Source organism: Choloepus didactylus, chromosome 2, assembly GCF_015220235.1.
Source record: "Choloepus didactylus isolate mChoDid1 chromosome 2, mChoDid1.pri, whole genome shotgun sequence".
In the NCBI taxonomy this organism is placed as follows: Eukaryota; Metazoa; Chordata; class Mammalia; order Pilosa; family Megalonychidae; genus Choloepus; species Choloepus didactylus.
The window spans coordinates 83027414-83042922 of record NC_051308.1 but is presented as its reverse complement, the minus strand read 5'-3'; the positions used below and the strand labels follow the sequence as shown (position 1 = coordinate 83042922).

The window sequence follows — 15509 nt, the reverse complement described above, 5'->3', positions numbered from 1 at the left end:
GTACTTGTTTTTCTTTCCACTAAGACTGTAAACTTTTTGTAGGCAATAACTATGTCTTTCACTGAGTGCCTATAAGAGTGTCTTGCATATAGTGTGGGCTCAATAAATGTTCAGGAGATGAGTTGTTGGGGACGATTAAGGTAGCATGTATAAAATCCACCCTCAGCGATGCCGGAGATATGCAACATGGCCGCTAGGGCTGATGCAATAACGGCTTAAGTTGCCCTCAGCCTTCTTTACGGAAGTGATAGCCGTTCGCGCCTAAGATTCGCGCCTAGAGTGCTAGCTTTACAATCTGCCTTCTACCCCAGCAACAGTAGCTACCAATCCTGTGCTAGCCTTACATCTGCCATCCGCCCTAGCAACAGCAGCAACCAATCCTAGACCGCCACCCACCCTTGCTAGCCACTCCCCTTCTCTCCTAGAGTATATATGCTCTGCCCCCTCAATAAAGATTTGCAGCTTGATCAGAAACCTGTCTTGCTGTCATTCCTCGTGTCTCTTGTCCCATACCATTCCTCCCTCACAGGACTCGGAGCCTCCGTTGAACGTCCCGCGGGCCGGGACAATGAGTGAAGGAATATATTCCTTTAATCTTTCCTCATTGGTTTAATTTTTAATCTTTTGACCTTTTTCCTTTTACCTGAACTTTCTTAAAAAATTCTCCACATATTTCCTACAGTGTGGAATATAAGATACATAATAATCCAATGAGGGCCTAGACAGTAATGAACTAGAGATTTAGTTCACAGTTAATAGGTGCAAAATCACTGCTATATTCAGTGTGACTTCTCAATTCTTTTATCTTTACATGTGCATAGAACAAGTTACTCTCTTGAATTTATACAGCTTATTTCTCTCCCTACATACACTCTGCACTAATCCTTTTTTACTTTATTATGATCACATCCCCAATTTATTAATAAATATTTTAAGGATTTAGTTTTCTACTATCTCCAGATTGAGTGCCCTATCAAACATAAGTATACTCATTATTTTACCAACTGAGGTACTGATGAAAATATTAAATATTTAGCTCAGAATTGATACATGTAAACACCACTTATTTTATCCCTTTAATACTAAGACACTGATAATACACTAAGCATAAAATTATGTAACCATGTCCTCATTTTCCTCCTAATGCTAAATGAATCTGGAGGGGGAATGATAAATCTAATATGTTCAGATATGTTAATGATGGTGAATTCAAAGGTATGGTAATGGATAGGGGTAAGGATTGTTTGTTAATGGGATTATAAGTATCAGAGCTGTATTGAAGGTGAATAGAATTGAAAGGGGTTGTTTAAAGGCATGTTTCCCACAGATCAGCACCACAAATATAGATGGGGCTTGCATGACACTATGACACTAGCACAGAGAGTTGACAACAGAAGGGTATATGGGAAAAATTTACATATTGCATACTAAGGACTATAATTAATAGGAATACCATACTAGTACCACACAAATACTAGGGACAAATAATTAAGGGCTGACAAGAGCTATGAGATGTTTTGGGTCATGAGAATTGTTTAAAATGGAGAGTGATGAGGATTGTACAACTAAATGATGATAATGTGAGATACAGATGGATTATCGTGGACATAACATATGCTATGTGAATTTAGGAACCCCCTACTTTACAAGTCAAGCTCTCCATCTTGAGGCTTGCTTGGCTGAAACTTAACAGTTGTAAAGAGGAGGCTAAGTCCACCTATAATTATGCCTAGGAGTCACCTCCAGAGAACTTCTTTTGTTGCTCAACTGTGGACTTTCTCTCTTTAAGCCTAACTGTGCAAATAAATTCATCACCCTCCCCCTGATGTGGGACAGGACCCCCCAGATGAATGAGTCTTCCTGGGGACATGGGACACAGATTCCGCAAATACGCCTGACCCTGGCATCAAGGGATTAAGAATGCCTTTTTGACCAAAAGGGAGAAAAGAAGGCAACAAAATAAGGTTTCAGTGGCTAAGAGAATTCAAGTAGAGTCAAGAAGCTGTCCTGGAGGTTACTCCTAGGCAAGCTTCATTTAGATATGCCAAATGGCCACAGTATGATAAGCCCAAGTCAACACTAGCCCTGAAAACCTTAAAGAATACTAGAATCCCTATCTGAGACTCTATAAAGGTTTCACTCACTAAGTTTATTCTTCAGAAACTTAAATTCTTCAGAGAACTCCTATCCGAGCTAAGTCCCAAAACTCAAGGGGCAACAGCCTCTTCAAGAATATCAACTAGATGTGTCTCCTTTTCTCATAAAGTTGACACCCCTTTTTAACATGAACAAGTTAGGGTGGTCAATGCCTAGACATCCTTGAAGATCGGGAAAGTGATTAAACTAGAGGAAGAGTTAGCAACAGACAAGATGGAATTTAACAAAGGATTATGAATACTCAATCTTTACATAATTTTCTTTTTCTTAGTTGCTCAGGTGTTAGAATAGTAGAAGGAAAGCACTGAAATGGTGAAACTGGAACACATAACATCCTTTGAAATTTTTCTATAGCTACCTGTTAAGATTGTAATTTGAAAGATATAACCTTTTTGTAAAAAAGAAACAACGTGGCTCCTAGCTGTTCTCAGTAAGTAGAAAATTCTCCTGAGTGTTACTGGGTTTCATTTTGAGTGACCATACTTATCCTGATAAATTCAAATTAGATTTGATCTAACATTGCTACCAATGTTAGTCCTAAAAATATAGTACCCTGCAGCATGAACCATTAAAGGAGTAATAACAGACTTGCCTAATAGGGGTTGGATTTTCCTACAATGTGGCTGAGAGATTTTGTTCTGATTCCATAATTTAATACTTAAAAAAGTAGTGTTTCAAGTGAATGTATGTTGACAGAGGTGGTCAAACAAATTGGTTATGAGAAATTAGAAGTATTGATATAAAAATTATGAGTTAGTAATATAGTTTTGGGTAACTGTTTTTGAATTTTGAATTATTTTTATTAGAGAAGTTGCAGGTTAACATAAAAGTTATGCATAAAATACATAAAATACAGAGTTCCCATAATTACCACCCTATTATTAACTCCTTGCATTAGTGTGGTATGTTTGTTACAATTCATGAGAGAACATTTTTATAATTGTACTATTAACTATAGTCCATTGTTTATAATAGGGCTCACTGTTTATGGTATACAGTTTTTAAAAAATTTTTATTCAAGTAACATACATACAACCGAAAATTTCCCTTTTTAACCACATTCACTGTTAATTACACTCACAATATTGTGCTTACCATCACCACCATCCATTTCCAAAACTTTGTAACAATCAACCCAAATAGAAACGTACAACTCAAGCATTTAACTCCCTGTTCTCTACCCCCAACTCCAGACGTTGACTTTAAGAGTTTACATATTCTAATCATTTCATTTCAGTGAGATCATACAATATTTGTCCTTTTGTGTCAGGCTTATTTCACTCAACATGATGTCTTCAAGGTTCATGCATTTTGTTGCATGTATCAGAATTTCATTCCTTTTTACGGCTAATTAACATACTACATTCATTTTGTTTATCTATTCATTGATTGATGGGCACTTGGGTTGCTTCCATCTTTTGGCAATTGTGAATAATGCCACTATGAACATCAGTGTGCCAACAACTGGGCAAGTACCTGCTTTCAGTTTTTTGGGGTATATACCTGTGCTGGTTTGGATCTATTATGTCCCTTACAAAAGCCATGGTCTTTTTTTTTTTTTTTTCTGTTTTTTTTTTTCCTAAATAAATTCAAAGTTACATGAATAGTTGCAAAAACAATACTAGCCCCATACACAGAATTCCATCATACCCTGACCCCCCTCCCCTGACAGCTCAATCCACCTTTAACATGCTGTCACATCGTTACTTCTTTCTCTCCCTCCCTCCCTCCCTATCATCCATCATCTATTGCTCTGTCTTCTGAACATATGAGAGTTAGCTGCACACATCCTTGAACATACACTATAATTCACGTATGTACTTCCCATGAACAAGAACATTCTTTTATGTAATTCCATTAAGAGTAGCTAAGAAGTATAAGAGATTCAACAATGATACAATGCCTACATTCTATATTTCCTTTACCTTATGTCTCAACTGTGTCCCTTTGAGCCACCTGTCCTCCACCCTCCAATCCCATCCAAGTTCATCTTTAGCATTCAATTGTCGTCTAGTTAGACTTTTTTTTTTTCTTTTTTCAATTGTGGAAACATATATACAGCCTAAATCTTCCCATTCCACCTCCTCCCTAGCCTTCCATTAGTGGGATTAATCACATTTAGAATGTTGTAATGCTCTTTCCCACCATCCATTACTAGAAATTTCCCTTCACCTCAAACAGCAACCCTACACTCCTTTCTTAACTCCCCATTGCCCTTTCCCCCATTTCTCTTAACCCAAACTCTACTTTTCATCTCTATGGTTATATTCTCTGATGATTTCTTTGTGTTTACTGTGGGGCTTAAAATTAACCTCTTAAATCCAAATCAATCTTGTTTTCTTTGATACCACCTTCAATTCAATAGGGCACATAAACTATCTTCCTATATTCCTCCATTCCCCCACCTTTATATAGTTGTCTAAAATTACATATTTTACATTGAGTTTAAAACCACTGATTTGTCATTAGAGTTTCCGTACTTTTTATCACATAGGAAGTAAATAGTGGAGTTATAGTTCAAAAATTATTGACTTCTATTTGTATTCCATTGTGTTTGGAGAATGTTCTTTGAGTATATTCCATTTTTTTTTTTTTTTTTTTTTTAAATTTCTTGAGGCTTGTTTTATGTCCCAGTTTATGGTCCCTTCTGGAGAAAGATCTATGATCACTATAGAAAAATGAGTGTCCTGGTGATTTGGGATGTAAGGTACTATACATGTCTGTTAAAATTCTCTATATCTCTTTCTCCTTTCTTGGTCTCTCTGTTGGTAGGGCTTCCTTTAGAATCTGAAGTAGGGCAGGTCTTTTATCAGCAAAGTCTCTCAGCATTTGTTTGTCTGTGAAAAATTTAAGCTCTCCCTCAAATTTGAAGGAGAGTTTTGCTGGATAAAGTATTCTTGGCTGGAAATTTTTCTCTCTCAGAATTTTAAATATGTCATGCCACTGCCTTCTCGCCTCCATAGTGGCCAATGAGTAGTCACTACTTAGTCTTCTGTTTCCTTTGTATGTGGTGAATTGCTTTTCTCTTGCTGCTTTCAGAACTTGCTCCTTCTCTTCAGTATTTGACAGTCTGATCAGAATATGCCTTGGGGTGGGTTTATTGGATTTATTCTATTTGGAGTTCGCTGGGCATTTATGCTTTGTGTGTTTATGCTGTGTAGAAGGTTGGGGAAGTTTTCCCCAGCAATTTCTTTGAATACTCTTTCTAGACTTTACCCTTTTCTTCCCCTTCTGGGACACCAATGAGTCTTAAGTTCGGATGTTTTATTTCATCTATCGTATCTCTGAGATCCATTTCGATTTTTTTAAATTTTTTCTCCATTCTTTCTTTTGTTCTCTCATTTTCTGTTCTGTGGATTTCTAGGACACTGACATGTTGTTCAGCTTCCTCTAGTCTTGTATTGTGAATATCCAGAGTCTTTTTAATTTGGCCAACAGTTTCTTTTATTTCCATAAGATCTTCTATTTTTTTATTTACTCTTGCAATGTCTTCTTTATGCTCTTCTAGGGTCTTCTTTATGGCACTTATATCCTGAGCCATGGTCCTCTTGATGTCCTTTAAATCCTTTGCCATGTTTTTGTTCTTCGATTGTAGTTCTTTGATTAATTGTGCAAGGTACAATGTTTCTTCTGAAATCTTGATTTGTGTGTTTGGAGCTGGATTCTCCATATCGTCTGGTTTTATCATATGCATTAAGATTTTCGGTTGTTTTTGGCCTCTTGGCATTTGTTTTGCTTGATAGGGTTCTTTCAAGTTGTAACAAAAAAAAAGGATATCGATCTAATTTTTCAGAGACACAGTTTGGTGAGGTATACTTTCTCTAACTAACCAGCAGATGGCGTCTGTGAGTCACCTATATCCCTCAAGTCAGTTCTCAACCTTTTTTTCCACGGTGTGTGGGGAAATGATTCTTATGGGTTCAGTCGGAGAACCCAGTTTGGGTGTGTTGCTGGAGCCGTCTGCCCTGAATGTGGGGCGTGTGTACGGGTGGCCAGGGAGGAAGGGCAGTTCTACTGTTCAAATCTCCCAGGTTCCAGGAGATTCAAGGCTGCCGCAAGAGTCTAAGCCTTCATTTCAGTTCAGCCCCAGACCCCTTCTCTCTCACTGTCCCACAAACCACCGGACTTGGCGCAGCGCCCCTGGGTTCTCCGAGCAGGTCCCCCCTCCCAGCCGCGATCCTCCCTCAGCCGAGGGAATGCCATCGTACGTCATCAGTGTGCACCGTCCCTCAAGGGAAGCCCTGGGCCGCTGGGCTGTGCTGCGGGGCTCTCAGCTCGTTTCAGAATGCAGAATGTCTGAGGCTGTCTTTACTGCAATGCCTTGCGGGCTGAGAACAGCTGAGGTTTTCTCCACAGAGAGAGAACAAGGGACAGAAAAACTCCCAGGTTTACCCGTCAGCCAGAGATAGCACCCGATTCTCTGGGCTCCCTATCCTGAGACAGATATGTTCCCCGACTCTCCCAAGGTCAGCTGTCACCAAAAGCCTGTGTCTGCTTATTGAGGATTCGCTGCCTGTATTGAGCAGTTAATATTAAAACCTCACTTGGAGCGGAGCTGAGAGAGTGCACAGCATGGCTTCTGTGGGGGGGGGGGGGCTCTAGGTTCTCGGCTCTCAGCGCAGGTCCACAGTTTTACTTACAGATTTTATGCTGTGATCTCGGGCATTCCTCCCAATTCATGTCGGTGGATGTTGAGTGTACAGTCACGTTTGTCTCCCCGCTGTTATTCCAGGTTATTTACTGGTTTTTTGTTCATTTATGAATTGTTCTGGGGGAGACTAAGTCTTCCACTTCTTTCTATGCCACCATCTTCCCAGAATCCCCCAAAGCCAAGTTCTTTTAATCCAATCTTGTGGGTGCAGACTTATTATGGGTGGGATTTTTTGATTAGGTTGTTTCCATAGAGATGTGACCCACCCAACCATGGGTGAGATCTTTTGATTATATTATTTCCATGGAAGTGTTATACCGCCCATTCAAGGTGGGTCTTAGTCTACTGGAGTTCTTAAGAGAGCTCAGAGGCTGACACAAATCCAGATGCTTGGAGATGCAGACAGAAAGATGTTTGGAGACATTACAGTAAGAGATGAAGCCCAGAGTTTGCTCCTGAGAAGCTAAGTGAGAACCCACAGACGCTTAAAGAGAAAACCACTGGAATCAGAAGCTGAAAGCAATACAACCCAGGAGCAAAGGACCAGCAGACACCAGCCATGTGCCTTCTCAGCCGACAGAGGTGTTCTGGATGCCATCAGTCTTTCTTCAGTAAAGGTATCCTCTTGATGCCTTAGTTTGGACACTTAAGAACTGTAAATTTGTAACCCAATAAATCCCCTTTATAAAAGTCAAATCACTTCTGATATTTTGCATAATGGCAGCTTTAGCAAACCAGATACCTAAAAGTGATTGGGATTGAATGACAGGGAATATGGCACTTTTATACTTAGCTTTCTGAGGGAACGCCAAACTGTCTTTCAAACTGGCAGCACCATTTTACATTGCTACCAGCAATGAATGAGTGTCCCTATTTCTCTGCATTCTCTCCAACACTTGTTTTGTGTTGCATGTAGCAGTATTTTTTTAAAAATAGTAGTCACTCTAAATACAGAATAGCTAAAAAAGGACAAAAAAATAAAATAAAATAAATAAATAGTAGTCATTCTTGTGGATGTGAAATGGTATCTCATTGTGGTTTTGGTTTGCATTCCCTATTGGCTAATGATGCTGAGCATCTTTTCATGTGCTTTTTGCCATCCGTATATTCCCTTTGGAGAAATGTCCATTCAAATCTTTTGCCCATTTTTAAGTTGGGTTGTTTGTCTTTTTATTGTTGAGTTATAGGATTTCTTTTCATTCTGGGTGTTAAACTTTTATCAGATCTGTGGTTTCCAAATATTTTCTCCCTTTAAGTAGGTTGTCTTTGCACTTTCATGATAGAGTCCTTTGATGCATAAAAGTTTTAAATTTTGACGAGGTCCCATTTATCTTTTGTTGCTTGTGCTTTGCCTGTAAAGTCTAAGAAATGAATGTCTAGCACAAGGTCCAGAAGATGCTTCCTTATGTTTTCTTCCAGAAGTTTTATAGTCCTGGTCCTTATATTTAGGTTTGTATCCATTTTGAGTTAATTTTCATACATGGTGTTAGATAGGGGTTCCCTGTAATTCTTTTGCATATGGATATCCAGTTCTCCCAGAAGTATTTGTTGAAGAGACTAATCTAATCTTTCTCAATTGAGTAGACTTGGTAGCCTTGTCAAAATAAATTGGCCACACCATCTCTCTCTAGTTAAGCCAACTTGGCAGGTGAAAGCCCTGCCCTCCCCCGCTACGTGGGATCTGACACCCAGGGGTGTAAATCTCCCTGGCAATGTAAAATATGACTCCTGGGGAGGAATCTAGACCTGGCATCGTGGGATGGAGAACATCTTGACCAAAAGGGGGATGTGAAATGAAATAAGTTTCAGTGGCTGAGAAATTCCAAAAGGAGCCAACAGGTCACTCTGGTGGGCACTCTTACGCACAATATAGACAACCCTTTTTAGGGTCTAATGAATTGGAATAGGTAGCAGTAAATACCTGAAACTATCAAACTGCAACCCAGAACCCGTGAATCTTGAAGAGGATTGTATAACAATGCAGCTTATACGGGGTGACAATGTGATTAGGGAAGCCATGTGGATCACACTCCCCTTTGCCCAGTGTCTGGATGGATGAGTAGAAAAATGCGGGGAACAACAACAACAACAAAAAGGCACCCAGTGTTCTTTTTTACTTTAATTGTTCTTTTTCACTTTAATTTTTATTCTTATTACTTTTGTGTATGTGGTAATGAAAATGTTTAAAAATTAATTTTGGTGATGAACACACAACTATATAATGGTACCGTGAACAACTGATTGTACGCTTTGTAGGACTGCATGGTATGTGAATACATCTCAATAAAATTGAATTAAAAAAAATAAATTGGCCACAGATGTGAGGAAATTTCTGATTTCTCAGTTTGAATCCATTGGTCTATATATCTATCGTTGTGCCAATACTATGCTGTTTTGATCACTGTAGCTTTTGTACTAAGTGTTAAAGTCAGGAAGTGTGAGTCCTCCAAATTTGTTCTTCTTTTTCAAGATGGTTTTGGCTATTTGGGGGCCCCTTACACCTCCCAATAAATTTGATGATTGGCTTTTTCATTTCTGCAAAGAAGGCTGTTGGAATTTTTATTGGGATTGCTTTGAATCTGTAAATTGTTTGGGCAGAATTGACTTCTTTTTAGTCTTCCAATCCATGAGCGGGAATGCCCTTCCATTTATTTAGGTCTTCTTTGATATCTTTGAGCATTGTTGATTAAATTTATTCCTAGATATTTGATTCTTTCAATTGCTTTGTAAATGGAATTTTTTTTCTGTATTTTCTCCTCAGATTGCTTATTGCTAGTATATAGAAACACTTTTTTTTTTTTATATTGATCTTGTACCACACCACTCTGCTGAACTTGTTAATTGTCTCTAGTAGCTTTTTGAAGATTTTTGGAACTTTCTATATATAGGATCATGTCATCTGCAAATAGTGAAAGTATTTCTTCCTTTCCAATTTGATGCCTTCTATTTCTTTCTCTTGCCTGACTTCTATGGCTATAATTTCCAGTACAATGCAGAGTAATAGTGGTGACAGTAGGCATTCTTGTCTTTTTCCAGGTCTTAGAGGGAAAGCTTTCAATCTTTTACCATTGAGTATGATGACAGCAGTGGGCTTTTCATAGATGCCCTTCATCATGTTGAAAAAGTTTCCTTCTATTCTATTTTACTGTTTTTTTTTTTAAATCAAGAAAGCATACTGAATTTCATCAAACGCTTTTTTTTGAATCAATAGAGATGATCATTTGCTTTGTTCTCTTCATTCTGTTGATGTGATGCTATTGTATTAATTGATGTGGTGCTATTATATTAATTGATTTTCTTATGTTGAACCACCCTTGCATACCTGGGATAAATTCCACTTGATCATGATACATACTGGGTAATTTTAAATATTATTTCTAAGCTTGGAATGTACCTTCTCTCTTTTCCTATGAGATACGTGACTCCATAATAGATGATTAAACTAACTTCACAATTTAGAAGTCTGAAAATTCATTTTATGACTCTTTTTCTAAGAATTATTCTTGATACATAAGTTAAGTCTTTAGCTCTAAGATCCAAGCATACTCCTTTCCAAAAAACAGTAGGCATAGTAACATTTCATTTAACTGACATCTTTAGAGAACACAGCATTCGTGAAGAGGATAAAAGACAGTAAAAGCCCAGAGAGGGAGAGAAATACCCAGGGACATTTGGAAACAACCACTGAAACCAGAACCAAAAGAGGAGGACCAGCAGATGTTGCCATGTGCCTTCCCATGTGACAGAGGAGCCCCGGATGCCAGCAGCCTTGCCTTAGAGAAAGTTATCTTCTTTTTGATGCCTTAATTTGGACATTTCCATGGCCTTAGAACTGTTTATTTGTAACCTAATAAAATCCCATTGAAAAAGCCAACCAATTTCTGGTATATTGCATTCCAGCAGTTTTAGCAAACGGAAACAGGCAGTATCCCCCATTCTATTAACTCTGGCATCTCCAGGCTTAGAACAATGCCTGGCACCAAATAAATGGCTGGGAATATATGAATGAACAAAAACATCATTTACTGTACATCTATAATATAATGCCATTATAGAGCATCCAAGTATATATGGCTCTTTGTCCTACCACTAAATGTCTCCAGAATACTTTTGCTGAGTTTAATTTTAGTAATTTTTTAAAAAACAGCTTTTCCAGAGCCACAGGGTTATCAATTATTCCTTATTACTGTCAATATGCTTGAAGTCTAAATTTTTTACTTCTAATCTGCTAAGGACTGGAAATCAGACAAACAAGTTCCTCAAGTTGCTTCTAAAATTAGGAAATAGTCTCTGAGCAATGGTCTGGTGATGTCTGAGTGTTTCACAACATGATTAGTAGTAAGCTTTATCAGATCTGTATATTCTATTTTCTAGCTTGGTTTGGGCTACATTCTTAATCGGTTGATCTTCATTTTTTTTTAAGCTATGGAAGCCTTTGTTCAAATGGATTCTGGAGGGACAAGTAAATGAAGCAAATAAAAAAGTTGTGTTGTTCTGGCTGAGAAGGGGTGCAACTTGGAGTCCCTGGATACTTGGCATTCTTGCCTCCCTATCAGTTGTGAGTAGTATCACCAGAAGGGACTCCCATGGTGCACTTTGAAATTGCTGGGTAACAAACTTCTGGATAAGTTAGAGGTCACTGTTTCACCTTGCCTAATCCACCACAAAATAATAGAACTAATTTGTTAATCAGTGATTAGAAGATAACTTTTTCTGACCAGTTGTCCTGAATAAAGGGAGAAATTAATTACATATCTTCCAAAAAGCTGACAAAAAGCTTAGAGACCTGATTCTCTGAAGATATGTCTCATTGGGTAAGTGGTAAGTAATTCAAGCATCAAATTAAATTTGAATGCAAAATTATACATCTACATCAAATGGAAAATTAGGCATTTTTAGCTACACTTTTTGCCACCATACCTTCAGGACAGAGAAGTCGTCTGTTTTTCTGTATGGACTACAACAGTAAAAACTATCTTTAATAGATGATATGCAAATTGATAAATAACATTGCAAACACGACAAGCAAATGACTGAAATGAAAACAATCAAGGGCAGCACCTATTGATTATTTACCTCTTAAGACAACTGAGAAAATTCACATCTACACAAATGTTCTCAAGAAAAGTTTGCTTTGGAAATTGCAGCTTAGATGACTACATTGACTTCAACATGATATTAAAGTTGCAGGACAGAAAGGCATTGGAGTAAAATAAGCATAGTATAAATGAGTAGTTGATACTAAAGAATGGATAATGTATGTACTGTATCTACAAAGTAGTCTTCATTTTATCTCATCATTCAGATTCACAAGACTACCATATGGCACACTTGGCATTAGAATTTCAGACAGAAACTAAACAGAGCTTGCCTTCAGGGCAGTGTCTTCTTGCAGTAATTCATGTAGGTGATAGATTGCCCAGCTGTCCAGGAGCTATCTTCTCTTCAGGCAAGGAGTTCAGGTGCAAGGAGAAGAGATACATATGAGTGAATGTGGGTGTGTATCATGGCTTAAAAACCCTGATACAGGAGACATTTTATCCTGTAAAAACTGCTTCCAGGGTTCCCCCAAGGGACAGGCCAATTAGAAGAAACTCAGGACAGTCCAAAGCATAGTATCCTCATCATCAGATATTTATCATTCCTTTGCAGTCTCTCTTAGTCTAGATGCAATTACCAATCAGGTGTCTTTTTTTCTTTTTTCTTTTTATAGACTTCATATTTTACAGCAGTTTTAGGCTTACAAAAAAATTATGCAAAATACAGAAAATTCCCATATATTCTCCCACGAACCATCCCACAGTTTCCCCTATTTATTAACACCTTGCATTAGCATGGTACAATCATTACAACTCATGAATTAATATTGACATTATTATTAACTAAAATCCATAGTTTATATTAGGGTCCACTCAGTGTTGTATGGTGCTATGGGTTTTGACAAATGCATATTGTCATGTATTCATGATTACAGTAAAATACGTAATAGTTTCACTGCCCTAAAAATGCCCTGTGCACCACCTATTCATCCCCTCTTGGCTTGAAACCTGGGCAACCACTGTTGTTTTACTGTCTCTATATATAGTTTTGTGTTTTCCAGAATGTCACAGGGTTGGAATCATACAGTATGTAGCCTTTTCAGATTGGCTTCTTTCAATTAGTAATATACATTAGTGTTCCTCCATGTCTTTTCACAACTGTTATGACTGAATGATACTGTTCTATATGGATGTATCACAATTTACTCACCTATTAAAGGACACCTTGGTTGCTTCCAATTTTTGGCAATTATGAATAAAACTGCCATAAAAATTTGTGTACAGGTTTTTGTGTGGACCTAAGTTTTCAACTCCTTTGGGTAAATACCTAGGAGTGTAATTGCTGGACTGTATGGTAAGATTATGTTTAGCTTTGTAAGAGACTGCCAAACTGTCTTTCAAACTTTCAAACTTGTACCATTCTGTATCTCCACCAGCAATAACTGAGAGTTCCCGTGGCTCCACATCCTTACCAGTGTTTGGCATTGTCAGTGCTTTAGATTTAGCCATTTAAATAGTTGCAGTGATACCTCGTTGTTTTAATTTGCAATTCTTTAATGACAGATGATGTTGAACATCTTTTCACAGGCATATTTTCCATCTATATATCTTTTTTGGTGAGGTGTCTGTTCAGATATTTTCCCTGTTTTTAAATTAGGTTGCTTATTTTCTTATTGCTGAGTTTTAAAAATTCTTTATACATTTTGGATACAAGTCCTTTATTAGATATGTGTTTTGCAAATATTTTCTCCCAGTGTGTGGCTTGTATTTTCATTCTCTTAACATTGTCTTTTGTAGAACAGACAATTTTAATTTGCATGAAGTCCAGCTTACCAGATTTTTCTTTCATAAACCATGCTTTTGGTATCTCAAAAGTCAGTGCCAAACTTAAGGTCATCTATATTTTCTCTGATTTCATCTTATAGAAGTTTTATAGTTCTGTGCTTTACATTTAGGTCTATGACTCAATTTGAGTTAATTTTTGGGAGAGGTATAAGGTCTGTAGTCTAGTTTCATTGTTTTGCATATGGATTCCAATTGATCCAGCACCATTTGTTGAAAAGACTCTTCTTTCTCTGTTGAATTACCTTTGCTCCCTTTTCAAAGGTCAGTGGACTGTATTTATGTGAGCCTCTTCCTGGTCGTTCTATTCTGTTTCAATGATATATTTGTCTATTCTTTTCCCAATACTACACTGTCTTGATTACTGTCAACTTCTATAGTAAGTCTTGAAATTGGGTAGTGCCAGTCATCTGATTTTGTTCTTTCTCAGAATTGTGTTGGCTATTCTGGGTCTTTTTCCTTTCCGTTTAAACTTTAGAATTAGTTTGTCAATATACAAAAAATAATTTGCTGGGATTAATTGGGATTGCATTGATCTATAGATCAAGTTGGGAAGAAGTGACATCTTAATAATATTGTGTTTTCCTATCCATGAACACGGAATAGCTCTCCATTTTCTCTTAGCTCTTCTTTGATTTTTTATTTTCTTTGATTTTTTTATCAGAGTTCTGTAGCTTTCCTCATATAGATTTTGTACATATTTTGTCATTTGTTTGTGTGTATGTGTGGGTTAATATAAATGGTAATGTGTTTTTAATTTCAAATTCCAATTATTCAATGCTTATATATGGGAAAGCAATTGACAATTAACCTTGTATCCTGTAACCTTGCTATAACTGCTTATTAGTTCCAGGAGATTTTTGGTCAATTTTTGGAGGATTTTCTACATAGACAAGCATATTATCTATGAACCAAGTCAGTTTTATTTCTTCTTTCCCAATCTTTACTCCTTTATTTTTGCTTATCTTTTGCATTAGCTAGGACTTCCAATAGGATGCCGAACAGGAGTGATAAGAGGGGACATCCTTGTCTACTTCCAGACTTTGGGGGAAAAGCATCTAGTTTTGCAGTAGGCTTTTTTAGACATTCTTTATCAGGTTGAAGAAGTTCCCCTTTATTCCTAGTTTGATATCATGGGTCATTTTTATCATAAGCAATGTTGCTTAGTGTTTTATTTTCCTAACTGCTAAAACAAATACTATACAAGGAGTTGACTTAAAAACAGGAATCTACTGGCTCATGGTTTCACAGGCTGAAAGATTTGCTTCCTCCTGGGGTCAGTATCTTCTGGCTGGCAATCTTAGGGGTTTTTTGGCTTTTCTGTCATATGTCAATGTACATGGCAGTGTCTTCTTCATTCTCTTCCAGGTCCTGTTGACATCCAGCTTCTGGCTGCTCCCTATAGCTTTTCTCTCTACTTGACTTTCACTCTGCCTATAAAGGACCCCAGTAATCTTGATTAAAACCTAACCTGATTCAGTTTGGCCACAACTTAACTGAAGTAACCTCATCAAAAGGTCCTATTTACAATTGGTTCATACCCACAGAAATGGATTCAGATTAAGAACTTGTTTTTCTGGGGTACATAACTGCAAACCACCACACTTAGAAATGTAACTGACATCCTCAACCTCATCAGGTTATCAGGGAACACAGACAATTTTACTTCAGGTCAGATTTTCATTCAGCAGGGGAAATTGTAGTCAGTTTCATAATGTGATATTAAATTTATGCAGCCGGAATTTCCACCTAGAAGTTTAATTTGAAATACTCTGGGGATATCATAGGACTATGCCAACTCTTACTGTCTGTCCTACTTT

General features: G+C 37.5%; 1 protein-coding gene across 2 annotated transcripts in view; it reads right to left on the bottom strand.

Annotated features, from left to right (window-relative positions):
* ACBD6 (acyl-CoA binding domain containing 6) overlaps positions 1–15509 on the bottom strand; it is a 369499-nt gene that overhangs the window by 64849 nt on the left and 289141 nt on the right. The window contains exon 7 of one of the 2 annotated variants that reach the window (XR_005215157.1): positions 12180–12246. The exons of the other annotated variant lie outside the window; for it this stretch is intronic. The gene's annotated coding sequence lies outside the window, so the exon portion shown is untranslated. The remainder of the gene's footprint in view (positions 1–12179; positions 12247–15509) is intronic. 2 annotated transcript variants of the gene reach the window in all.